This window comes from Loxodonta africana, chromosome 5, assembly GCF_030014295.1.
Source record: "Loxodonta africana isolate mLoxAfr1 chromosome 5, mLoxAfr1.hap2, whole genome shotgun sequence".
Classification (NCBI taxonomy): Eukaryota; Metazoa; Chordata; class Mammalia; order Proboscidea; family Elephantidae; genus Loxodonta; species Loxodonta africana.
Window position 1 is genome coordinate 102,725,878 of NC_087346.1, and position 26,707 is coordinate 102,752,584.

Below are 26,707 nucleotides of genomic sequence, written 5' to 3' on the forward strand. Positions count from 1 at the left end.
TATCTTAAAATCACAAGTCCTGCTCTAAGGCTGCTGCTGGTAGGATGGTCCAGAGAGCCTGGGAGGGAAGAATTTGTCCACATCTCCTTTAGGGACAGATCGAGGGCTGGCATAGGGCTGCCATTTAATAGTTTGGTGCCCAAGTGTAAGAAGCCTGGATTATTTTTCTTTCATTTGCTTAATTTTATTTATTTTGTTGTTGAGAATATACACAGCAGTACATATACCAATTCAACAGTTTCTACATGTACAATTCAGTGACATTAATTATATTCTTTGAGTCGTGCAACCATTCTCACCCTCCCTTTCTGAGTTGTCCCTCCCACATTAACATAAACTCACTGCCCCCTAAGGTTCCTATCTAATCTTTCCAGTTGCTGTTGTCAATTTGATCCCATATATAGTTCTTAAAAGAGCAAAATATTCAAGGCAGACATTTTTTACTAGTTAAGCTGAATTATTACTTGGTTTGAAGAAGACTTTAGGGATATTTTTGGTTTAGTGAGCATGGAATATTAATTACTGACACCTCTTTCTCTAATTTCCACTCATCAAAAGTCACTGGTTTTTTTTTAGCCAATTTGTTGAAAGGTTATTATCTCTATATCTTAGTTATCTACTGCTGCTATAACAGAAATACCACAAGTAAGTGGGTGGCTTCAACAAAGAGTCTACTTTCCCACTGTTTAGGAGTCTAGAAGTCTGAATTCAGGGTACTGGCTCTAGGGGAAGACCTTCTCTCTCTATTGGCTCTGGGGGAAGGCCCTTGTCTCCTTTCAGCTTCTGTTTCTTGGTTCCTCGGAGATCTCATGGGGCATGGCATCTATCTTCCCCAACGGTGCTTCCTTGCTTAAACTGCTCTTTTTATATCTCAAAAGAGATTGATTTAAGACACAGTCTATACTCAAACGGCCTCTTTAACCTAACACAGAAAAACCATTCCCAAACAGGGGTTGTATTAATAGTAATAATAATATTTCCAACGCATATTTTAGGGGAACACAGTTCAATCCATAACGTTCTACTTGTAAGAAAGTAGGTCTCTTAAATATAGTAAAAATCTACTGTTTATGTATCTCCTTATTACACAAATTTTTATAGTTGATGGAATAAATTCTGGCATCTATCCCCCCAAGCCATCCCAACATACAGAAATGACTATAAGTAGAGTTAAAATGATAGACTGACAAACACAGTTAAAAAAAAAAAAAAGAAAGATGATAGACTGAGTGAGGTGGAAATGGTGGGAACTGGGTTCCATCCTTCAACAACCATCTACAAGGGAAAAATGTGCCAGGCCACAAAACACTGTCTTATCAGCTGGAGCTTTGTTCTCTCACTCAAACTTGGAGCCTTGGATCACAAACAGGAATCCTATTGCCTAGGTTACTGTTTTTGAAACTTTTGTGTACAAAGGTAACACCTAAGAATTTTGTTAAGATATAGATTCTGATGCATTAAGTCTAGGTTGAGCCCTGAGACTCTGCATTTTTAACAAGCTCCCAGGTGAGGTCCATGCTGCTGGCTCACGGATTGGACTTTGAGTGAGTCGTAGTCTGTAACCAGTCTAAGTAGGCCAAGAGAATTTTTCTGTACCAGGCTGCCTGAGCCCTCACCTGAATCTCTGCCTTCTACGTTACTGTTTCTCAACCCTGGATGCATATTACTATCAACTGGAACCCTGGGCCTCACCTCCAGATAGTCTGATTTAACTGGTTTGAGGTACATATGTGGAAGAAAGCTGTCATTATGTCCCCCCAAAATGTGTGTATTAACTTGGTTAGGCCATGTGTGGTTGTCCTCCATTTTGTGATTTTCTTCTGTTATAAATCATAATCTCTACCTGTGGTTAAAAGGATTAGGGTGGGATGCAATACTCTTGCTCAGGTCACCTCCCTGATCCAATGTAAAGGGTATTTCCCTGGGGTGTGGCCTGCATCACCTTTTATCTCAAAAGAGTAAAAGGAAAGGAAAGCCGGCAGAGGATGGGGACCTCATACCATCAAGACCCAGGGTCCCTGGGCCTGAGAAGCTCCTCAACCAGGGGAAGATTGAGGACAAGGACCTTCCTCCAGAGCCTACGAAGAGAGAAAGCCTTCCCCTGGAGCTGACACCCTGAATTTGGACTTGTAACCTACTAGACTGTGAGAGAATAAATTTCTCTTTGTTAAAGCCATCCACTTGTGGTATTTTTGTTATAGAAGCACTAGATGACTAAAACAAAAGCCAAAAAGAAGGGACAAAAAGATTAATGCAATTGATGTCACTGAACTGTACATGTAAAAAATGTTGAATTGAGAAGTATGTTATATATGTTCCTTACAATCATAAAAAAGAAAGAGAGGTGATTCCGGGAAAGCTCAGAAATGGCACAAATGGTTAAGCACTCAACTACTAACCAAAAGATTGGCAATTCTAACCCAGCCAAAGGTGCTTTGGAAGAAAGGCCTGGCAATCTGAATCTAAAAGGTCACAGTTTTGAAAATCCTATGGAACAATCCTACTCTGCACACACAGGGTTACCATGAGTCAGAATTGGCTCAGTGGCAACTGTTTTGTTTTTTGTGTTAACAATGTAATTCTTCCTCAGCACTGTGACTCAATAAAATAACCTTGCCCTTGACCCTGATCCAGATGTGGAGTGGTGGGTCATCAAGAGTGGGAAGTCTTGAACTGTGAATAATAACTGCATGGAGTCAACATGGATATCAAACCATTTTTACAGCACAGTCCAGAGGACTATTCAAAATGTAACACTAAAATCTGCTTTTGGGAAAAAATTAAGTTCAGGAATTTAGGAATGCCGATTTGCTCTGACTAGCAAGAGAGACAACCAGCTAGGTACTCACATTGGAGAAAACTGTACAAACTCGTGATTCTTTCCTTTGAGGTATCTTATATTCTAGTTAGGGAAATAAGACCAATAAAACAGTGTGTAGTAAAGGGTTAGCTCAGCAGCCCAAGTTGTTCGAAACCTGTACCTTTCAAAGAAAGGTCTGTCTTCAGGACTGACCCTTGACTGGGTGCTAAGAGATAGTCTCTGAGTCCTAGAAGTATCCTGTCTAGTAAGAGTTTTTTTGTGCCTGAGGCCTTGGGCCACACTCTATCAGTTTGACCAGACAGTTTATGTTAACAGTGTGATTTATGGTAAAAGTCTGCTTTTGTATGCCTGAGGCCCTGGGCCACACGGTATCAGTTAGACCTCTCTGGAGGGCTGGAATTTAAGTAGCTGGGGTCAGCCATGCAGGTGCTGCATGCCTAGGTGACTGACCCCCAGTAATAATCCTGGACATTGAATCACCAATTCTCTGGTTGGCACCTGTTATTACACATCACTGCTGGGAGAATTAAGTGGGTCCCCATGTAATTCCACTAGGAAGGGGACACTTGCAATCTTGTGTCTGGTTGCTCCTAGGCTTTGGCCATGTGCCTTTTCCCATTGCTGATTTTAATCTGTATCCCTTTGATATAATAAACGATACCTTTGACTATAACATGTTTTCTAAGTCCTCTGAGCTCTTCTAGAGAATCATCAAGCCTGAAGGTGGCCTTGGGGACCCCCAACAAAACACGTAATGGGTAACTGAGCCTGAGTTTCCCCTGAAAGCAGAGCCTAAGATGAAGATTTGTATGAGGAAGCTTTTTTGGGAGGTTATCTCAGGAAATAGAAGAGAAAGAAAGGGGTGGGGGAAGGGCATGTTATTAAGTTGATTGTCATTGTGGGTGCCTACAACTTGGTGCTCCCAGGAGTTATAAAATACCTCTCAGAAGTGTCTTCCTAAAAGGAAGGTGAGGGCATTTCTCCATCCCCTCCCCTCAGCAAAACATTTTCCAGAAGGGTATCAACGCCCTTAAACTTTGAATGTTTAGGTTGTATGTGCCTGGGTGTGTCCCACACACAGACATCAAAGAAACCCCAGAGCAGAAAGCAAGGAGTATTTGGCAAAGCCTAGCTAAAATGTTGTCGGGTTACTCCTGTGCAAAGCTGGTTGCCACCGTAATTGCTGGAGTAAAAGACAGACTGAGAGGATGTGAGGCAGAACGTAAGAGATGGCTACTACGATCTACCCCTTACGCCACAAAATCTACTTGTACCCTACATTAAATTCAATCTAGAGCCTTCAAGTTGGTGGCTGGCCACAATATCTACAAAACGCTCAATTCAGGAATGTTAATGAAACAAGTTGGAGTGCCTGGTTGGTGCAAATGCTTAATGCATTTGGCTACTAATCAAAAAGTTGGAGGCTCAAGTTCACCCAGAGGTACCTTGGAAGAACAACCTGGTGATCTACTTCTGAAAAATCAGCCATTGAAAACCCTATGGAGCACAGTTCCACACTGACACATGGGGTTTTCATGAGCTGGCATCAATTCAATGGCAACTGGTTTGGTTTTTTTGGTTTAATGAAAAAAGCTAGCATGCCATTGCTGCAATATATATAGGTCCCAAGGCTATAACCCAAAAATATAAACAAACCCATTGCCATTGAGTCGATTCTGACTCATAGTGACCCAAGGCTATAGCTGATATTTATTATCTACTTCTTCTACTATCCAATTAGGCCAGTAGAATTTAGGCTAGAGTAAGAGGAAGTTGCTACTATAGGAAGTGAGCATCCCAGAGTCTGTGATAAGAACTATATGAAATGTCTTAGATTTTCATTAAAATTCAAACCGATTCACTGTCTGGTTCTGTGGGATCCCAGGCATGGGAATGGTTGCTGGCTGTATAATTAATCATTTATTTTGTAAATTGTTATTACTAAAGGGAATACACTGTATCTCTTATGTGTTTTGAGGCAGAAAAAGAAGGTTGAAACCTACTGATCTAGAAAGCACCTAATATTTGAAAGCTTTATATAAATTTTAAATTTTCTGGAGAGTAAAGAAAATATCTTAACTATGTATAAATGACCATCAGTAATTTATGAGAAAAAACACTTTTTATGTCTACTTGAAAATTATATCCTTTTTTTTAGTAACTGCTGCAATTCCATTTCATAACACTGGTCACTAAGGCCCTTAGTTTGTTACAGTGGTCTAGTTACATTAAGACAACTGAAGTAAAAATTTAATGCCATCCCCTTTAAAATAAATACACTAGAGAGGTTTAGATTTAAGAAAAGATCAAGAAAAAGAAAGCCACACGCACATACATATGAAACATTATTACTCTATCTCTGATTTGAATCCATATCCTATTTAAGAAGTTAAAAGTCAGTTTGATGTCAGGCCTATATTTAGCCAAGGGACTTCATGAAGCCAAGAGTTTAACCCTCTTTTTTTTCCTTCTCCCTAAATGGATAACTAGGACAAACCTATCCAAGGAAGTTAGGAAGTATTCACATTGTGCTGACAAGTGCAGTAAGATCTATATGGCAGTGTTTTGTAAAAAACATAAAGATGAGTTCAAACTGTAGAATAAAGTTTTACTATTATTGTTCTATTACTATTATCCAGGTCTATAATCCCTTATATAAAACCTTGGAGCCAGATATGTTTCAGAGTTCAGAAATTTTTTAGATTTTGGAAAGAGTAATTTCATACACTTGCTATGTATCACATTTGGCCAGAGGAAGAACTCTGTAATGAACACATTAATATTTATGCAGCAAAATGTAGGAACACTAACACTAAAAAAAAAAAAAACCCATTGCCATCGAGTCCGACTCATAGTGACGCTATGGGACAGAGTAGAACTGGCCCATAGAGTTCCCAAGGGACGCCTGGTGGATTCGAACTGCTGACCTATTGGTTAGCAGCCGCAGCACTTAACTACTAACTTAACTGCTACGCCACCAGGGTTTCCAACACTTACACTATGTGGGTAAATCAGGGCTGTGAATAGTCTTTGCATTGCAAGCCAAGTTTTGCCACCTAATAAATTCAGGTCAGGTCAGATTTTGCTGCCAAATGAGTTATAAAACCTAGTTTGGAGCTTTTGGGATTTCAAAATTGCAGTTATGGAACTCTGTTATCATTATCATTATACAACTCAAGCTTGGATTATAAAGGGCAAATATTACCTGTGCCAAAATTGTTTGCTTAGTGCCAGTGCTTGGCAGCCCCACTCATTCTAGAAAGTGAATAGGCTTTCTTTGTTAGACAGACTTGGGTTTGAATATAGATTCTGCCATTTTATTAGCTGTATTTCTTTGAGAAAGTCACTTGCCTTACCTGAAATTTTTTTCTCATCTGAAAAGTATGTATTATTGGTGGACCCTTGTCATTCCCACAGGGTACACATCTTGAGATCCTGTTAATCACAAACTTGTAAATATCACTAAAAAAAAAAAAAAAAAAACCATTGCCGACAAGTCATTTGTGACTCATGGTGACCCCATGTGTTACAGAGTAGGGTTTTCTTGGCTGTATTCTTTACAGAAGCAGATTGCCAGGCCTTTTCTTCTGCAGTACCACTGGATGGGTTCAAACTGCCAACCTTTAGGGTAACAGTTGAGCACAAACTTTTGGTGCCACCTAAGTCATTTGCTGTTGTTGTTAGGTGCCATCAAGTCAGTTCTGACTTATAGTGACCCTATGTACAACAGAATGAAATATTGCCCAGCCCTGTGTCATTGTCACAATTGTTGCTATCTATGAGCCGAGCCCATTGTTGCAGCCAGTGTGTCATTTCATTTCATTGAGGGTCTTCCTCTTTTTCGCTGACCCTCTACTTTACCAAGAATGATGTCCTTCTCCAGGGACTGATCCCTTCTGATAACATGTCCAAGGTACAAGAGAAGATGTCTCGCCATCCTCACTTCTAAGGAGCACTCTGGTCATACTTCTTCCAAGACAGATTTGTTCGTTCTTCTGGCAGTCCAGGGTATAGTCAATATTCTTTGCCAACTCCATAATTCAAAGGCATCAATTCTTCTTCAGTCTTCCTTATTCATTGTCCAGCTTTCACATGCATACAAGGTGATTGAAAATACCATGGTTTGGGTCAAGTGCACTCAAAGTGACATATTTGCTTTTAGATAATGTAATTTCCTCACAAATTTTAGTAAATTTCTACTGAGCCCATTCCCTTATCCACTATGCTAATCTGTTGCCACTCAAAAGTAATGTGGGCCAGTCTGGATCATGAAGCTTATAAAAAAAATGATTGTCCAAAAAGCAGTTGGAATGAAAATGACTGTTGGTTTGTTTTTTTGCCTCACATATAGCATTTCTTGGCCACTTATGCAGAGATACAACCTTTGTCTGTGCAGCTAATTCTTACCTTAGATGTGACACTTACATGAGAAACATCCAAATATGAAAATACTAAATGAGGCTTAGCCTAGACTATTGAGATCATGAAATAAAGTGCTTTTTAAGGCCTATACTTGAAAAACATTGTAAGGAAAGTTATTCAAAAAGTAGTTATTTATGTCTAGTAACTCAATGATTTGAACTTGAAGTTTTTCCAAGAGATTGAGGAAAAATAGTAAATAATTTTTAGATAGTGACTGCCAAACAAAGGGAACTTTAAATACTTATATCTGCAGAAAATCCATTCATAAAATGAATTTTTATCAACTTTAGAATTCCACTTTTAAGTTACTCATACTCCAGTACAATGGCGTATGGAAATAGATACTCCACTGATGTTGCTATTTTTAATATAAGACACGGGAGGCATATAATTTTCAGGTACTTTTGTGATGTTTAAGAACTTGTGGACTTTTAGAGCCATTTACACTTACCATAATCACTTACAATCTGACTGAGTTTAAATGCAATACATGAAGCTAGAGTTGTACAGGGTAAAGTTAAATATAAGTTCAGGGTGCCTGCAGTGTGTCTTTTTTTTTAGGGGGGGTGTATAAGATTTAAAAGTGAGTCAAATTATTTTCAAGATTTCACAATTAACAACCAAAAATGAAACATTTCAATTCTATTCTCGGACTTAGAGAATTAAAATGGCTATCATGAAATCACTTTTTCACAAAGCAGTAGAAGATCACAGAATGAAATCATCAATCAAACCTTGGGAAGAAAGGACACATTATCCACTTGATATCCTTGAAAGTTTTAAATGAGTACTATGGGTGCTTGGAAATACAAGTCTGACTATCAATGTTACTGACAAGCAAAGGGAATCTTCTCTAAACCAAGAGAATGTTAATAGTACTTAGGGATGATGTTTAGAATGCTCATCCCTCCAGTGCTTTAGAATGAACAGTTTTCTTTGGACTGTCCTCTAGCATAACAAGAATGGGCAGTTATCCTGTGTGACTGGGTTCAGATGGTATCCTTTGTGGAGTGTCCTTACCATGGTTTAGAAACAAAACAAAAAATTTCAGCGATGGTTATAGAAAAGAAAGTTAATATTTGCCTTATGTGGTAACACTAATAAATATATAAACTAATTTCTAAGACAAATAAGAAAAAATAATACATTGGAAGTCTATTTCCCAAAATAATGTTGTTTTTTTTTTTCTTATTTATTCATCTATCATCTGGGGCAAGCCATTTAGTTTCCTTAAGATACTGAAAATTAAATGCTAATGATTTAGTATGTATTTAGTATGTGTTAGAACTACAATGTTAGTCAGAAAGCTCGAAATGGTAATATTTCCTCACTATTAAGAGATTTCCTCTCTGAAAAAAATCAAATCATAGGACAATTAAAAAAATTACCAAACCTATAGCTGTAGAGTCTATTCTGACTCATGGTGACCATGTGTTAAAGAACAGAACTGCTCCGTAGGGTTTTTTCAGCTAATGGGTCTTGCTTGAAAGCAAAGAATACCAGAGAGATATCTACCTGTGTTTTATTGACTGTGTAAAGGTATTCATCTGTGTGGATCATAAAAAATATGAATAACATTGTAAAGAATGGGAATTCCGGAACACTTAATTCTGCTAATGCAGAACCTGTACATAGATAAAGAGGCAGTGATTCAGACAGAACCAGGGGATACTCTGTGGTTTAAAATCAAGAAAGATGTGTGTCAGGGTTGTATCTTTTCACCATATTTCTTCAATCTGTATGTTGAGCAAATAATCCAAGAAGCTACTATACGAACAAGAATATAGCTTTAGGACTGGAAGAAGACTCATTAACAATCTGCGATATGCAGATGATACAACCTTGTTTGCTGAAAATGAAGAGGATTTGAAGCAATTACCGATGAAGATCGAAGACCACAGCTTTCAGTATGGATTACACCTCAACAAAAAGAAAACGAAAATCCTCACAACCGGATCAATAAGTAACATCATGATGAACGGAGAAAAGATTGAAGTTGTCAAGAATTTCATTTTACTTGGATCCACAATCAACACCCATGGAAACAGCAGTCAAGAAATCAAATGACATACTGCAGTAGACAAATCTGCTCCAAAAGACCTCTTTGTTGAAAAGCAAAGATGTCACTTTGAGGACTAAGGTGGGCCTGACCCAAGCCATGGTTTTTTCAGTCACCGCATATGTATGCAAAAGCTGGACAATGAATAAGGAAGACTGAAGAAAAATTGATGCCTTTGATTATGGTGTTGGCAAAGAACATTGACTATACCATAGGTTGCCAGAAGAACAAACAAATCTATCTTGGACGAAGGACAGCCAGAATGATCCTTAGAAGCAAGAATGGTGAGAATTCATCTCCCGTACTTTGGACATGTTATTGGGAGGGATCAGTCCCTAGAGAAGAACATCATGCTTGCTAAAGTAGAGGGTCAGTGAAAAAGAGGAAGACCCTCAACAAGATGGATTGACAATGGCTGCAATGATGATCTGAAACATAGCAATGATTGTGAGGATGGTGCAGGACCAGGCAGCATTTCGTTCTGCTGTACATAGGCTCAGTGTGAATCAGAACCAACTCGACAGCACCTAACAACAACAACAGTCTTTACAGAAGCAGTCCACCAGGGCTTTCTTCCACAGACCCACTGAGTGTGTTCACACTGCCAACCTTTAGTTCAGCAACTGATCACAAACTGCTTGTACAACCTAGGGACCTTAGTAGGTCAATAAGGCTATTATATTACTGACTGTATCAATGATAATCCATTTTACAAGAAGGGTGGTTTTGAAGGAAAAATCATATATAAAGCATTGATATTTTATTACCTCTTGTTGCTTTGAGGTAGTTACTTGCTAAGGAGTACCTAAAGAACAAGGAACCCTGGTGGTGAAATAGTTAAGTGCTCAGCTGCTAACTGAAAGGTTAGTGGCTAGAATCTACCCAGACCTTCCAGGGAGACCTGTTGATCTGCTTCTGTAAAGATTACAGCCCAGAAAACCCTATGGGGCAGTTCTACTCTGTCATATGGAGTCACTGTGGGTTGGAATCGACTTGACGGCACCCAACACCACCTAAAGAACAGATTATGGATGTTTCAGAATGAAATATCATGGCTGGTTCAACAGCTTAAATACTTGGCTTGTTTAAAAAAAAATTTTTTTTTAAGTATACATGTATTTTCTTCAACTTAAAAAATTTTTTTAAACATCTTATTGTGAAATATTCCAAACACACACAGAATTAGAAAGAGTGTGGATCAATGAACTCACAGGTATCCATCACCTAGCTATAAACCCATCAAGTCATGGCCTCTTGTTTCATCTAAATCAACGTCAATCCTTGCCTCTCCCCACAATGGATTATTATGAAGCAAATGAATTCAGCATTATTTCTAAAAGATAAGGATGCTTTTTAAAACATATAACTACAATGTCATTATCACATCTTTAAAAAAAATAATATCAGGAAAGCTGGAAATAAAAAAAGACTGACCATACGAAAAGTTGGTGAGCATGTGGAACAACTGGAACTGTCATGCATAGCTGATAGAGTGTAAAATAGCACAATTACTTTGCAGTTTCTTATAAAGTTAAACATACATCTACACTAAGACCTAGCAATTCCACTCCTAATGATTTGCCCCCAAAGACATAAAACACATACTCACAAAAATCCTTGTACAAGAACATATAAAACCAACCAAGCCAAACCCACTGCCGTCGAGTCCATTCCGACTCATAGAGACTCTATAGGACAGAGTAGAACTGCCCCATAGAGTTTTCAAGGAGCGCCTGGCAGATTCGAACTGCCAACCTCTTGGTTAGCAGCTGTAGCACTTAACCACTACGCCACCAGGGTTTCCACAAGAACATATACAGCAGTCTTATTCATATCAACCTCAAACTGAAAAACACTCAAATGCCCATGAATAGGAAAATAGGTTTTTTAAAAAGTTGAATATTCATATAATGGAATGCTACCGAGCAATAAAAATGAATGAACTACTAATATACACAACAACATGAATGCATCTCAAAACATTTTGATTTATAGCTATTAAAATAGCTATAATCAAAAAAGCAATAACAAATGATGGCAAAGACATGGAGAAACTGAAACCCTCATACCTTGCTAGTGAGAATGTAAAATGATATAGTCACTTTGGAAAATAATTTGGCAGTTTCTTAAAAAATTAAACAGAAATAAACCATATGATGCAGCAATTCCTCTTTTAGTTATGTACCCAAGATAAATGAGAACTTACATCCAGTCAAAGATTCACACATGAATGTTCACAACAGCATTACTCACAACAGCCAAAAAATAGAACCAACTCAAATGCTCCTCAACTGATGAATAAACAAAATGTGGTATATTCATACGATGGAATATTATTCAGCCATTAAAAGAGAATGACTACTGCTACATGCTACAACATGGATGAACCTCAAACAATGTTATGCTAAGCAACAAAAGGCAGACCATATATTGTATGATCCTATATGAAATGTCCAGAAAAGGTAAATGCATGGAGGCAGAAAATAGATCAGTGGTTGCCTGGGTTGACAGTGGAAATGAGGATTATCTGAAAACGAGGATGAAGGACTTTATTGGATTAATGAAAATATTCTAAAATTTCATTATGATGGTGGTTGCACAGTTTGGTAAACTTACTGAAAGTTATTAAATTGTACACTTTAAATGGGTAAATTTAATTATATGAAAATTATACCTGAATAAAATTAAAAAAACAACATTATTTTGAGTGAAAGAAACCAAACACGAAAGAGTACATTAGTATATGACTCCATTAAAATGAAGTCCAAGAATGGGTAAAACTAAGCTATGATAACGGAAGTCAGAAAGTGGCAGCTCCTGAGGTGGGATTGAGGGGTAATTGACCAAAAAAGATCAGGAGGGAACTTTCTGGGGTGATGGAAATGCTCTGTATCTACATCTATGTCTGAGTTTTCTAGTGTTGCTATAGCAGAAATTCCATAAGTGGGGGGCTTTAATAAACAGAAATTTACTTCCTTACAGTTTTAAAAACTAGAAGTCCGAATTGAGTGTGTGTCTCTAAGGAAAGTCTCTCTCTCTCTCTGTTTGCTCTGGGGGAAGGTCCTTGCTTCTTTTCAGTTTTCATTTCTCGGTTCCTTGGCAATCATGTGGTGTGTATCTTTCCATCTATTTGTGCTTGCTTGCTTAATCTACTCTTTCATATCTCAAAAAAAATTGACTTAAAACACATGCTACACTAATACTATGGAAACCGTGGTGGCATAGTGGTTAAGAGCTATGACTGCTAACCAAAAGGTCAGCAGTTTGAATCTACTGGGCACTTCTTGGAAACCATATGGGGCAGTTCTACTCTGTCCTATAGGGTCACAATGAGTCGGAATTACTCCAGGGCAACGGGTTACACTAATACTGCCATATTAACATAACAAAAAAAAAAAACCATTCCTAAATGGGATTATAACCACAAGTATAGGGGTTAGGATTTAAAACACATTCTTTTGGGGTACACAATTCAATTCATAACAACATCTGTATTTTGTTTTGAGTGGTGGTCACCCAGGGGGATATAATTGTCAAAACTCATCATACAGAACACATGTCGGTGTTGAGTGCCATTGAGTGGATTCCGACTCATAGTGACCCCACCTGACAGAGTAGAACTGCCTCATAGGATTTCCTAGGATTTAATCTTTACAGAAGCACACTGCCAGGTCTTCTCTCCCTCAGACCAGCTGGTGGGTTCAAACCACTGACCTTGCAGTTAGCAGCCAAGTGCTTAACCCCTGCACCACCAGGGCTTCTTACTGAAAACTTAAGATCTATGCATTTTGTTGTATGAAAATTATACCTTGATTTAAAATGTAACAATAATCCCTTGGTATCATCCAATATCCAGTTCTGAATCTTCATGTTGTTTATTTATTTATAATTGATTTGTTTGAATTGGTATCTGCTATGGATTGAATTGTGTCCCCCAAAAATGTATGTCAACTTAGGGAGGCTATGATTCCCAGTATTGTGTGATTGTCCACCATTTTGTCATCTGATGTGATTTTCCTATGTGTTGTAAATTCTGCCTCTATGATGTTAATGAGGCAGGATTACAGGCAGTTATGTTAATGAGGCAGGACTCAATCTACAAGATTAGGGTGTGCCTTGAGTCAATCTTTTTTGAGATATAAAAGAGAGAAGCAAGCAGAGAGACATGGGGACCTCATACCACTATGAAAGTCGTGTGAGGAGAAGAACACATGCTTTGGACCGGGGGTCTCTGTGCTGAGAAACTCCTGGACCAGGGGAAGATTGATGATAACGACCTTCCTCCAGAGCTGACAGAGAAAGAAAGCCTTCCCCTGGAACTGACACCCTGAATTTGGACTTCTAGACTATTAAGACTGTGAGAGAATAAACTTTTGTTTGTTGAAGCCATTCACTTGTAGTACTTCTGTTATAGCAGCACTAGATAACTAAGACAGTATTGAAACAAATTCCATACACTACTCTTGATTGATATTCTTCTCAAGTTTTTTCTTTTTTTCTCTCAAGAAAAATAAAGTTTATTTTTAAGTAGTATGTATTTTGCACACGCATTACTTTTTCTCTATGTTTTCAGGATTTTACTGAGAAATAATGAACATAAAATAAATGCAAAATCTTAAGTCACCAGCTCAATGATCTTTTAAATATATACATGTATTTTTAATTAAAAAAAGCAATTAAACCCCATTGTAAAACATTTGAAAATGAAGGAAAAGAAAATAAATGCATAACCACAATCACCATTTTAATGTATTTCTCTTTTTTTAATAACTGCCGCTTCTTCAGTGAAATAATGTATATATAGTATTATTACTGTTATTCCACATAGAGACATATATTGCTGAAGAAATGGTCAGATTTGCAAGAAGCCCAGTAATGAAGTCACATAGAGTTTTGAATCCCCTAAGCATATTATTTGATGCTGTTCTATCATGTCTGTATTTAAGCAATAGTTAGAAAAAGGGTGTACGTGTGTGCAGTAAACGTATGTTCACCCATCTTCTAATGGATTGATTTCTTTCTCTATGGTATACGTGTTGTTGTGTGTCCTTAGAGTGGATTCCAACTCATATGGATCCTATAGGACGGAGTAGAACTGCCTCACAGGGTTTCCAAGGCTGTAATCTTTATAGAAGCAAATCGCCTGGTGTTTTCTCCCACTGAGTTGCTAGTGGGTTCGAAGCACCCTCCTTTTGGTTAGTAGCCGAGCACTTTAACCATTGTACAACCAGGGCTATTTAAGGTATACTTAGAAATCCAAACCAAACCCAATGCTGTCATGTCAATTCCAACTCATAGTGATCTTATATGACATAGTAGAACTGCCCCATAGGTTTTCCAAGGCTATAAATCTTTACAAAAGCAGGCTGCCACATCTTTCTCCAGGGAGTGGCTGGTGGGTTTGAACCACTAACCTTTTGGTTAGTAGCCGAATGCATTTACCACTGTACCACCAGGGCTCCTTGGTATACACAGGCCCACTAGAATTTTCCTAAGAATTGTAAAGGTCTTATAGGGCCACTATGAGTTGGAATTGACTCGATGGCAGTGAGTTTGGTTTTTTGAGTTTTGTGTTGGATTCACGGGAAAAGATGCTGTATTATCCCATGCATGGTACACTTCCAGTATAGTTTTTCACTTGGAAGGAGAGTTGCACAGGTCTTTCTTTTGACATTTTCAAGTTCTATACTGAGTTTTTTTTTTTTTTTTTTTAATGAAGTTATGTCTCAGCATATGTTTTGATCTAAACTTATTGTAAACTGATTTATTCCATACATAAGCTTTTTGAAGACAGTTTCCATGTAACGCTTGAGGCGTTGATTTTTCTACAGTCCCATTAACTCCCATGTAAATATCAGGTTTTGTGGAGGAAGAAGAAACTATGTTAAACGATGGGAACCTTGGAGCTTGGGTATAATTTTTACAAGCAGCATTTTTTTTTTTTTTCTGGTCTGGAAAAGGTCACAGCATTTCTAAAATTGTGTGTTCTTTGCGGGGGGAGGGGCACTGTTCCTTCTCCTGAGATGTAATGAGATGCAATTGATCTGTCAGCCAAAACTGCTTTCAGAGGCTGCAAATACAGTAAAATCAAATCAAAGCAAACAAGATTATGCTTAAAGCGACTTTTGAATACAAAGCAGTCATCCCACTTTCTAAACAGCTTTGAAAATAATAGGAGAAGGATGAAAACACAATCAAGGGCAACTTAATGTTCTTAAAATTTTATAAGAGCCTTTCCAACAAATGGTACTGGAACAGACAGACATCCATAGGCAAAAAAAAAAAAGAATCTTGACCTAACCCTTACACTTACACAAAAAATAACTTAAAATGTATCACAGACTTACTGGGGTCTTAAAGGCTTGTGAGTAGCTATCTAAGATACTCCACTGGTCTCACCCGGTCTGGAGCAAGGGAGAATGAAGAAAACCACAGACACAAGGGAAAGATTAGTCCAAATGCCTAAACAACTACAAGTACTACAGTCTCCATCAGACTTAGTCCAGCACAACTAGATGGCGTCCGACTACCACTACCAACTGCTCTGACAGGGATCACAACAGAAGGCCCTGGACAGGTCTGACAGAGGCTGGAGAAGCTCCGAGAGTGTGGTCCCCGGACACCTTTTTAGCTCAGTACTAAAGTCACTCCTGAGGTTCACCCTTCAGCCAAAGATTAGATAGGCCCATAAAACAAAACTAGACTGAATGAACACACCAGCCCAGGGACAAGAACGAGAAGGCAGGAGGGGACAGGAAAGCTGGTAATAGAGAACCCAAGGAAGAGAAGGGGAAAATGCTGACATGTTGAGGGGTTGGCAAACAATGTCACAAAACAACATGTGTACTAATTGTTCAATGAGAAGCTAGTTTATTCTGTAAACCTTTATCTAAAGTACAATTAAAGAAAAAAGAAAAAATGTATCACAGTCTTAAATGTAAAACATAAAATTATAAAACTTTTAAAATAGGAGAAAACCTATATATAACCTATAGAACTTGGGGCTAGATGAAGACTTTTCAAATCTGACACCAAAACCAAGATCCATAACAGGAAAAAATTGATAAATTGGACCTCACCAAAATGAAAAACTTGAGAAAATATTTGGAAATCATATATCCAATGTAAGGTCTTGTATCTAGAATATATAAAGAACCATCAAAACAGTTTTAAAAAAAAAAAGCAATCCAATTAGAATATGAGCAAAAGATATTTCACCAAAGAGGACATATAGATGGCAAATAAGCATGTAAAAAAATACTCAACATCATTAGCCAGTTAAAAACTTGTTGCCATCGGGTCAATTCCGACTCACAGAGACTGTAAAGGACAGAGTAGAACTGCCCCCTAGGGTTTCCAAGGAGCACTTGGTGGATTCAAACTGCCGATCTTTTGGTTAGCAGCCATAGCTCTTAACCACTATGCCACCAGGATTTCTCACTAGCCAGTAGGGAAATATAAAACTACAAGGAGATATCACTGTACAACCATCAGAATGGCTAAAATAAAAAATAGTGATAACACCAAATGCTGGTGAGGATGTGAAGAAACTGGATTACTCACGGCTGGTGCAAGTGTGTGATGATAACAGCGCTCTGGAAAATAGTTTGTCAGTCTCTTATAAAACTAAACAAGCACTTACCATACCAAAAGACCAAACCCATTGCCATCAGGTTGATTCCGACTCACAGCAACACCATAGGACAGGACAGAACTGGCCCAATAGGGTTTCCAAGGAGCGGCTGGTGGATTCGAACTGCTGACCTTTAGGTTAGCAGTCGTAGCTCTTAACTACTGCACTATCAGGACTCATAAAGCAAGCTTAAATTCCTTATGGGAGAAGAAGAAAACCTTAATTACGTTGTGCCGAATTTTTCTCTGCATAACTTTACACCTCCTACTGGTAGATTTTTTTTTTGAGCTATAGTGGAAAGAGAAGCAAAACACAAACACAACCAGTGGGCTCAAATACGTCTTTCTTTACTTAGTTCTTGCTTCCTAGGCTATCTTAGGGGATAGGACTGTGTACAATGTTGCTTACTCCTACACAAAATAGCCATGTTTGTGAAGGTTGAACATTTGATGAAAATGATACTTCATTGTGTTTCTCATGACCTGATTTGTAAGATTTAGAAATTATCCCCTGAAGTCTTCTTTGAACCATAAAATAGCATAGTAAAATATGTCTGCTTTGAGCATTGCGCTCTTTTAAGGGATTATCTATGTGAGATCAAATTGGCAAAAGCAAATCAAAAGATTGGATGGGAAGGTTGGGGGCTGCCAGTTTAAAATAATGGTGTTAGAATAACTTGGAAAAGAATAGTGAGAATGTTAGCACAGCTAGAAGAATGTACCCAATGTCACTGAATTTCACATGTAGAAATTGTTGAAATGGTGAATATCTTTGGCTGTGCATACTTGCACCAAAATTAAGTAAAAAACAAAACAAATATCTTTGAGAGTTTTCCTTTGCTTTGGTATTTTCAGACTTTGTGCTAGAGGTTGGGAACACATCAGAAAATAAAACAGGCAAGGTTTCTCTCACAGAGCTTACAGTCTGTTGGGAGAGCCATACAAGCAATTAGCAAGCAAACAAATAAATGTATAGTTACAAATTGTGAGAAGTTCCATGAAGAATACAAGCAGAGTGTCATGACAGAAAATACTAGGAGCGTCCTACTCGGATACCTACTCGGTTAGGGTAATGAATAGCCTTAACTTCATTTTTCAGTTTTCTCTGAGAATGAGAAGTAAAGTATATTGTAATCTTATCTATTTTTACTCTTTCTCTTTGAGCAGTTTAAAAAACTTTTAAATTAGTATCAAAATTTAGTAAGAATCAAAGTGGCTTACATCTGAAATCACACTAGTAACTGATGACATTAGAATAATTAATTTTTAAGAAAAATGGATATGATTACAGTTAAAGGAAGAGAATAAACTATACAACATGGGCTCATTTCATTCTTCTCAGAAGTTTCTTAAAATTTCTTAAAGTAATATCAACTAGTATTTAATTTAGAGCAATATGACATCCGTGCACATACAACTTTCAGCATTTCATATGTCTATGGTTCACTTAAAAATCAGAGCTAAAATTATTTGAGACACTAGAAACAAAACGAATAGTGATGACTCCTTTTATGCTACTAACTGAAATGTCACTTATTTTTATATTTAGAAATTTATTTCAGTGCTCTTTAAAAAAAAGTTATTGCTGTTCTAGTTCTCTTTTGATTGTTTCAGCTCTTTTTTTTTTTTAAGATCAGATTACACCAACTTTTTTCTCTTCAGTTGTTTCAAGTTCCTTTGGTCAAATGCAACAAAATTTTTTACTTGAACGTGTCTACCTAAGGGATTTCTGTATTTTTCATAAATACTGGATGCTTTTTAGAAAATATGATAGTGTTTGGATTCAATTTTAAAATCAAATAAAAACCAGTCTAACTCGAATAAATGGTTATATAATTTACTGTGTAGAAATAATAAAAATTACTTTATCTGTCCTTGTATCTTTATAGCGATCATTTAATTTTAGGCTTTGTTTTTATAAAACCTCCTAAGTCTGGAAGCATCTATTTTTCTGCCAGCTTTGCTTTGATGCAATTCATAAATATGTCAAGAAAATCTAATAAATCTTTCATTAGTATGCATTAATATTTTAATTGCAACTTAAAGAACAAAGAAAAGATTCTGCCTTCAACAGACTGGAACTTTTTTTAACACCAGATTTCGCATTCGCAGTAACATTACTGCTTTTCTGGAGTGGCTTTACTCTCAGAGCCTCTATCATGTGAACACCTGGCTTTGTGAGCATCAGTGTAACTGCAAAAGGTATTGACTTTGCTTTAAAAAAAAAACTCTTTTATTACTTTTCTTGAAAGGAATTTATCTTTGGAGCCTCTCTGAGATAAACTCGTGCTGCTTTCAGGCTGTACCTCAACCTCCCCTGGACCATGCTTAGAGAATTCACCAGTGGTATCCTCACACATCGAACAAATCAGTCTTAGAAGAAATAAAACCAGAATGCTCTTTAGAAGTGAGGATGGCAGGAATTCATCTTGCTTCCTTTGGAAACACCATCAAGGAAAGCCAATCCCTAGAAAAGGACATCATGGTTACTCAAGTAGAGGGTCAGCGAAAAAGAGGAAAGACCTCAATGAGATAGATTGAGGTAATAGCCACAACGATGGGCTCAAACACATCAAAGATCATGAAGATGGTGCAGGACCAGGCAACATTTTGTCCTATGGTACATAAGGTCACCATGAGTTGGAGCCAACTAGACAGCAACTAATAACACCAACAACATCCCCACCCAAAATGCCAAAATACCTCAGGAGCCTGAAGAAATGAAATCTAGCTTCTTTTGCAAAAACAATTAGCAAGAACGGTTCTGGAGCTTTTATTTATTTATTTTTTACAAATCTTTTATTCTCCATCAGTCCACATCTCAGTCACTTTGTGCGTTGGATGAACTGAAAAACAATCTCGAGGGAAATTATTTTTAATAATGTTGCTTATTATTCCTGTAAACTGTTTAAATTAATTTTATCAAGTAGTTAGAGAAAACAAAAAACGCTTTCCTCTTCTGCTAAGGATATTGTATTTCTTACAATTATGTCCATTGCTGTGTCATTATCAGGACAGAGTTAAGTATCCCTGACAGGAAATCTTTTTAAACAATAGGCGTATTTGGTCTGTGGGCCTGCACTTCTTTATTCATTGTATTTTTGATGTCTGTTAGAAAAGACCTTTTTCCCAAAGTAATTTCTTAGTACAATGTAGTTTGTGCAAAAGTCTTTCAGTCAAGAAATTTTCTGGGAAACAAAGGTTGATATCTAAGTAGTTTTAAGAGATAGATAGAAAAAGGAATATTCAGGACTATGGGAGTTATAATAAAGTTCATGAAATATTAGGGTTCAAAGAGAAGAAAAACTAAGTTATGAAATAGGAATATCATCCAGATGGCAAAGGGACTTGTGGAGAGAACTGAAAGACATCCTTTTTGTTAAATGATAGATACATCCTCTGGACCATATAGGACTCCAATCATCTGGTCAGTTTCCTGTAATTACCACGAATGGTCATGTCCTGTTAAGCCTGAGCTCTGTTAACTCCAAGGTTTGCGTCTATCCTGAACTCTCTTTAGAGATCAAAGGCTGATTTGGGTCTTTGGAGTAGCTTGCTTTCAACTTCCATAACCTTAGTAGATCTTTTACTCTTATCGCTAAACATCCTTAAGCAAAAACTTTTTTCTACATCCTAAATTTAAAATTAGAGTGGATTAATAAAGTTTGCCAGTGAATGAATGCCCATCCTATAAAGCATTTAGACATGATCCACAATGTATCACAAATAGTATCCACTTTCCACTTTTTAGATAATGATGATGTTCATAGCTACCAGTCATATAAAGGTGACTGTAAAGACCAACATTCTCCACCTGGGTTTTATGAGGTATTTTCTGCCCTGAAAAAATTAAAGTTAGTGACTCCAGCATGGTTATTGATGCAGACATACCTTAGCATATGCCTTCATGAACTGAGGGAGCAGGATTTCATAGTCACAAAGAACATCCAGTTGTTGTTATTGTTTGTTGTTGTGTGCTACTGAGTCCACTTCGACTCACAGCAATCCTATAGGGCAGAGAAGAGCTACCCCATAGGGTTTCCTAGGTCCTTGTGGCACAGTGGTTAAGTGTTCAGATGCTAACCAAAAGGTCAGCAGTTCAAATCTACCATCTGCTCCTTAGAAACCCTATGGAGAAGTTCTACCCTGTTCTATAGGGTCGCTATAGTCAGAATCGACTCAACAGCAATGGGTTTGATTTTTTGGTTTTTTAAATCTTTATGAGAGCAGATGGCTAGGTCTTTTCTCCCATGGAGGGGCTGATGAGTTCAAAACGCTGACCTTTCAGTTAGAAGCCAAGTGCTTTAACCACTGCACCACCAGGGCTCCTTACATCCAGTTAGCAAATATCAAAATTTGGATATTTCATGCCCAAAATAGACTAACTTTGTGCTAAGTCAAAGACGACCACCATCCAAACCAACATGTATCATCACCTCTGGCCTAGACTTCTTTTTTGGAGGGAATTGGATATAATTCACATATCATAAAATTCACCTTTTTAAAGTGTACAACTGAGTAGTTTTTAGTATATTTACAAGGTTGTGTAACTATCACCACTATATGACTCTATAACATTTTCATCACCCCAAAAAGAAACCCATTAGCTCTCACTCCCTGTTCCCCTCAGTCTATTTTCTATCCCTGTGGATTTGTCTATTCTGGACATTTCATAAATAGAATATCACTATGAGTCGGATTTGACTCGATGGCACTGGGTTTTTTGGGTGGGACATTTCATATAAAGGGAATCATACAATATGTAGCCTTTTGTCTTTGGCTTTTTTTCACTCAACAAAGTGTATTCAGTGCTTTGCTGTTATTGCATGTATCAGTACTTTATTCCTTTCTATGGCTCTGGCCTGGACTTCTGCAATGTCTTCACACCTGGTCTTTGTGCTTCCACTAAGGATCTCCACAGCCTGCTCTCCGTTGAAGCCAGAGTGGCCTTTTTCCAGTGTAAATCAGAGCACCTAACTTCCCTCTTTAAGATCCTCCAAAGGCTTCCCATTATACTTGGAGAAAAATTTGAACTCCTTGCCACAGCCTCCAAGGCCCTTCAATAATCTGGCCCTATCCTGCCTACTTCTCTCACCTCAGCTCCCAACACTACACTCATTCACCCTGTGCTAGTTATACTGGGCTTGCTGCTGCTTCTTGAAATTTTCATGATTGTTTCTGTCTCAGGGTCTTTGCACCTGATGGTCCGGTCCCTCTGCTGGGACTCTTCTTCCACAGTTCTTCTCATGCTGGCTCCTTTTCATCATTGAGGCTTATTACCTCCTCAGAGAGGGCTCCTGGATAATCCTGTCACCTTTTTTCTAACTTCCAGTCACTTTCCCGTATTTCATTGTTAGGTGCCATCGAGCCAGTTTCAACTCACAGCGATCCTATGTACAACAGAATGAAATGCTGCTCAGTCCTGGGCCATCCTCACAATAGTAGGTATGTTTGAGACCATTGTTGCAGCCACTGTGTCAATTCATCTCATTGAGTGTCTTCCTCTCTTTTGCTGACCCTTGACTACCAAGCATGACATCCTTCTCCAGGGACTGGTCCCTCCTGGTAACATGTCCAAAGTACGTGAGACAAAGTCTCATCATCCTCACTTCTAAGGGGCATTCTGGCTGTACTTCCATCAAGACAGATTTGTTCATTCTTCTGGAAGTCTGTGGTATGTTCAATATTCTTCACCAACACCATAATTCAAAGGCACCAATTCTTCTTTGGTCTTCCTTATTCATTGTCCAGCTTTCACATGCATATGTGGCGATTGAAGATATCATGGCTTGGGTTAGGCACACCTTAGTTCTCAAAGTAATGTCTTTGCTTTTTAACACTTTAAATTATTTCAATATTCTGCTTAAATTTTTTATAGCACTGATTACTATCTGATTTTTTTTGTTTGTTTACTTGTTTATTGTCTGCCTTTCCTTGTCACTTCCACGAGGGCAGAAACATTAACTGACTTGGTCATTGCTGTATCCCAAGGCTCTAGAACTGAGCATGTTATTGCTGTTCTTAGGTGCTGTTGAGTGGATTTTTGACTTATAGCAACCACATGTGACAAAGTAGAACTGCCCCCGTAGGGTTTTCTAGGCTGTAATCTTTACAGGAGCAAATCACCAGGTATTTCTCCCACCGGAAGTGCTAAGTAGGTTCAAACCACCAACCTTTCGGTTAGCAGCCAAGGACTTAACCATTGTACCACTGTTGCATAAAAAACAAACAAACAAAAAAATCCGTTGCCGTCGAGTCTATTCCATCTCATAGCTAACCTATAGGATCAAGTAGAACTGCCCCATAGGATTTCTAAGGAGTACCTGGTGGATTTGAGCTGTTGACCTTTTGGTTAGCAACTGAGCTCTTAACTACTGCGCCACGAGGGCTCCACCAGGGCGTAGTAGGTGCTTAATTAATATTTGAAGGAAAGAATGACTATATCGCCTAGAATTCCCAGATCTTCTAGATCTTGTCCTTAATCTCAAACAAAGTAGACTTTCCTATTGCCAACTACTGCCTGATTGGATTTCTATCTATCACTGACTGTCCCATTCTCCTGACACTTCACATGCCTCTCCTTCCTAATGCATTCCACAAGGGCTTTCCTGGACATCCTTATCACAGGCTAGCAGGTCTTGCTAACCTTCAGGTCCATGACCTAACTAAGCCTTCATTCTTATAGGTTGTAACCAGAAAGCAAACTCCAATTGCCAATTTTCATTTGAGAATGACAGAGATAATAGGTGAGAGGAATCAGCATGATACCAAGAATCAAACTTTCAGTCTGGAACAGAGAAAGTGGAAATGTTTTAGATACTGCACTATACTTGATGGTATATTTTGATTGTTATGCATTGTATTCTGTTCCCCCAAAAGATATGTAGAAGTCCCAACCTCTAGTACCTGTGAGTGTGATCTTGTTTAGAAATAAACAAGATGTTATCAGTTAAGTTAACATGAGATTATATTAGAGTAGGGTGGGTCCTAATTCAATATGACTAGTGTCCTCATCAAAAGAGGTTAGGAGACACAGACACAGAGGGAAGATGGCCGTGTGAAGACAGAGGCAGAGATTGCAGGTAAAAGGAATGTCTGGGACCATCAGAATCAAGGAGAGACAATGTGACCCTGATACTCCGCAACATGTTTTCTCCTTTTCAAAATGGGCAATTGAAAGCTTGATATAACTAACATCATGATGAACCTCTAAGTTTTTTTCTGCCTGCCTTCTTTCTGCATACTTTTGTTAATGACTTTGTTCTGTTCTGTCCAGCCATCTGTTAGAGCCCAGATGTCTGGAATGTGTATCTTTAGCCTGATAAGGAGATATCTGGCTTGTATCTCTTTAGTCTGATAAAGCGTCTTTTGTAATTATCTTGTAATGTATAACTCCTCTGGCCATGCCATCTGCAGGCCAAAAGACACTTCATAACAGCAATATATAAGCTCTAATGTGGAACTGCCTTTTGGGACTCCATAAAGACAGCCTGCATTGCTGCTGGAAATCCCATTGGTGTCATCTCCTAAATAAACTTTCTTCCTCTTCCTGACGTGGGATACGTATCATTGGCTCCACTGCTCCAGGGCACGGACCCTAATCGGGCAACAACAAGGAAGGACCTTCCCCTAGAATCTTCAGAAAGAAAAGGATCCTGATGACACCCTGAATTCACACTTCTGACCTCCAGAACTGTAAGAAAATAAATTTCTCTTCTTATAAGTCACCCAGTTTGTGATACTTTGTTATGGCAGTTCGAGGAAACAAATACACTGATGTACAAGGACAGCTCAACTTAAATGAATGTGAACTTCTAAGTACAGATCAGAATGTTTGTAACTAAATTGTCAAGGTTCCACTACAGAGATCTGGGATCTAGCGTCTTTGGAATGCTTGGGCAATCAGGAACCTGTGTTATCTGCTTCCATTTAGTCATTGGTGACATTTCCAAACTTAACTCTTAGGGAAATATAATGCCTATCTCCTCCTCTATGCCCCATCCATCTTCTGTTATCATTCGAGTCACATAATGGCGTGGCGATTGTCTGAAAGTTTTTCCTTAAACATTTCTTCAAAACTAACAACTCAGAATCAATGAGCTGGATTGACACAATAGCCACAATAAGGAACTCAAACATACCAGTGATCATAAGATGGCACAGGACCAAGCAACATTCCATTCTATTATACAGAATGTCACCATGAGTAGGAACTGACAGCAACTAACAACAGCAACAACATAAAGAAGATAAAGGAGAAGCCATAAATAGGGAAGAAGTATTTGCCACACATTGGACCAACAAATATTCCAGAATACGTAACGTTTTCCTATAATCAGTAAAAAATAAAAAAAAAAAAACCCGATTGGAAGAAAATGGGCAAAAGAGATAAACAGGCAATTCACTGAAGAGGAAACAATAATACCCAATACCCTTGTGGAAAAATACTCAAATCTCATTAGCAAACTGAGATTTGCAAATTAAATCTATAATGAGCTACCATACCCACAGACTGGTATGATTTTTGCAATAATGTACAACAATGCAACAATGGAGACTTCATTCACTGCTGGTGGGAATGTAAATTGGTACAATACTTTGGAATACAATTTAGAGTTTAATTAGATCATCCCCTATGACCTAATAACGCTACTCTGTTGTTGTTAGCTGTCGTCCAGTCAATTCCAACACATGGCGTTCTCATGTGTGCAGAGTAGAGCTGTTCCATAGGGTTTTCAAGGCTGTGACTTTTCAGAAACAGATTGCATTGCCAGGCCTGTCTTCCAAGGTGCCTGTGGGTGTGTTTGAACGGCCAACCTTTCAGCTAGTAGTCAAGTGCTTAACACTTTACACCACCCAGGGACCCTGTACTCCTAGATATATGTTATAAAAGAGTACATGACCAACCGACACGTACAGGAACATTCAGAGCAGCCTGGTTCATGTAGAAAAAGGTTGTAATGCACAAGTTGTTTCTTTTGCTGATCTGCTGGGGGAATAAAAAGCATTGAGCCAGCTGTTTCAGGCCTTTCTGAAATATGGAGAAATAGTGTCACACAGGTTGCTGACACTTGTGAACCGTCAGCACATCTCTGGGAAACGAAAGGTGGGCAATGGGGAATCAGATTCATGCCCACTCTCCTACATTCTTATTTCATTCATACCCTTTGCACTACTTTTTTCCTACTATGGGAATAAATCAAAGTGTCAGCAGTCTTGAATCAAATCCATTCTCACCCATCCTTAAACCTGGACCAGATTTGTAATCTGGCTTTGTTCCCATGCCTGTATATAAACCCCTTGAAAATGGGAGCCATTTTTTCACTTTATCTGTCAGACTAGAACACCCCAGGGTTTTATTCCTGCCTATGTATTTCTGACAAGTCACTATCCTAGTCTGCCTTGTAATACAGCTATTCGAGTACGGGGTTGGAGTCCTTTGTCAAACTGTAATTTTCCTTAGGAAAGATCTTGCTTCTATTACATGTGGTATCCCTCAATAGTTGCATAGTTGCACAGTAGGATACGTTAAATCCCCTGACTTACGGAAGAAGCATCTTGACAGAAGAGAATGGCCAGTGGCTCCCTCACATGCTGATATCCTTAGGTAAATTGTGTAATCTCTTAAAAAAAAAAAACCATTTCTGTTGAGTCAATTCTGACTCATAGCGACCCTATAGGACAGAGTAGAACTCCTTTTCCAAGGAGTGCCTGGTGGATTCAAACTGCCGGCCTTTTGGTTAGCAGCCGTAGCACTTAACTACTACTACAAC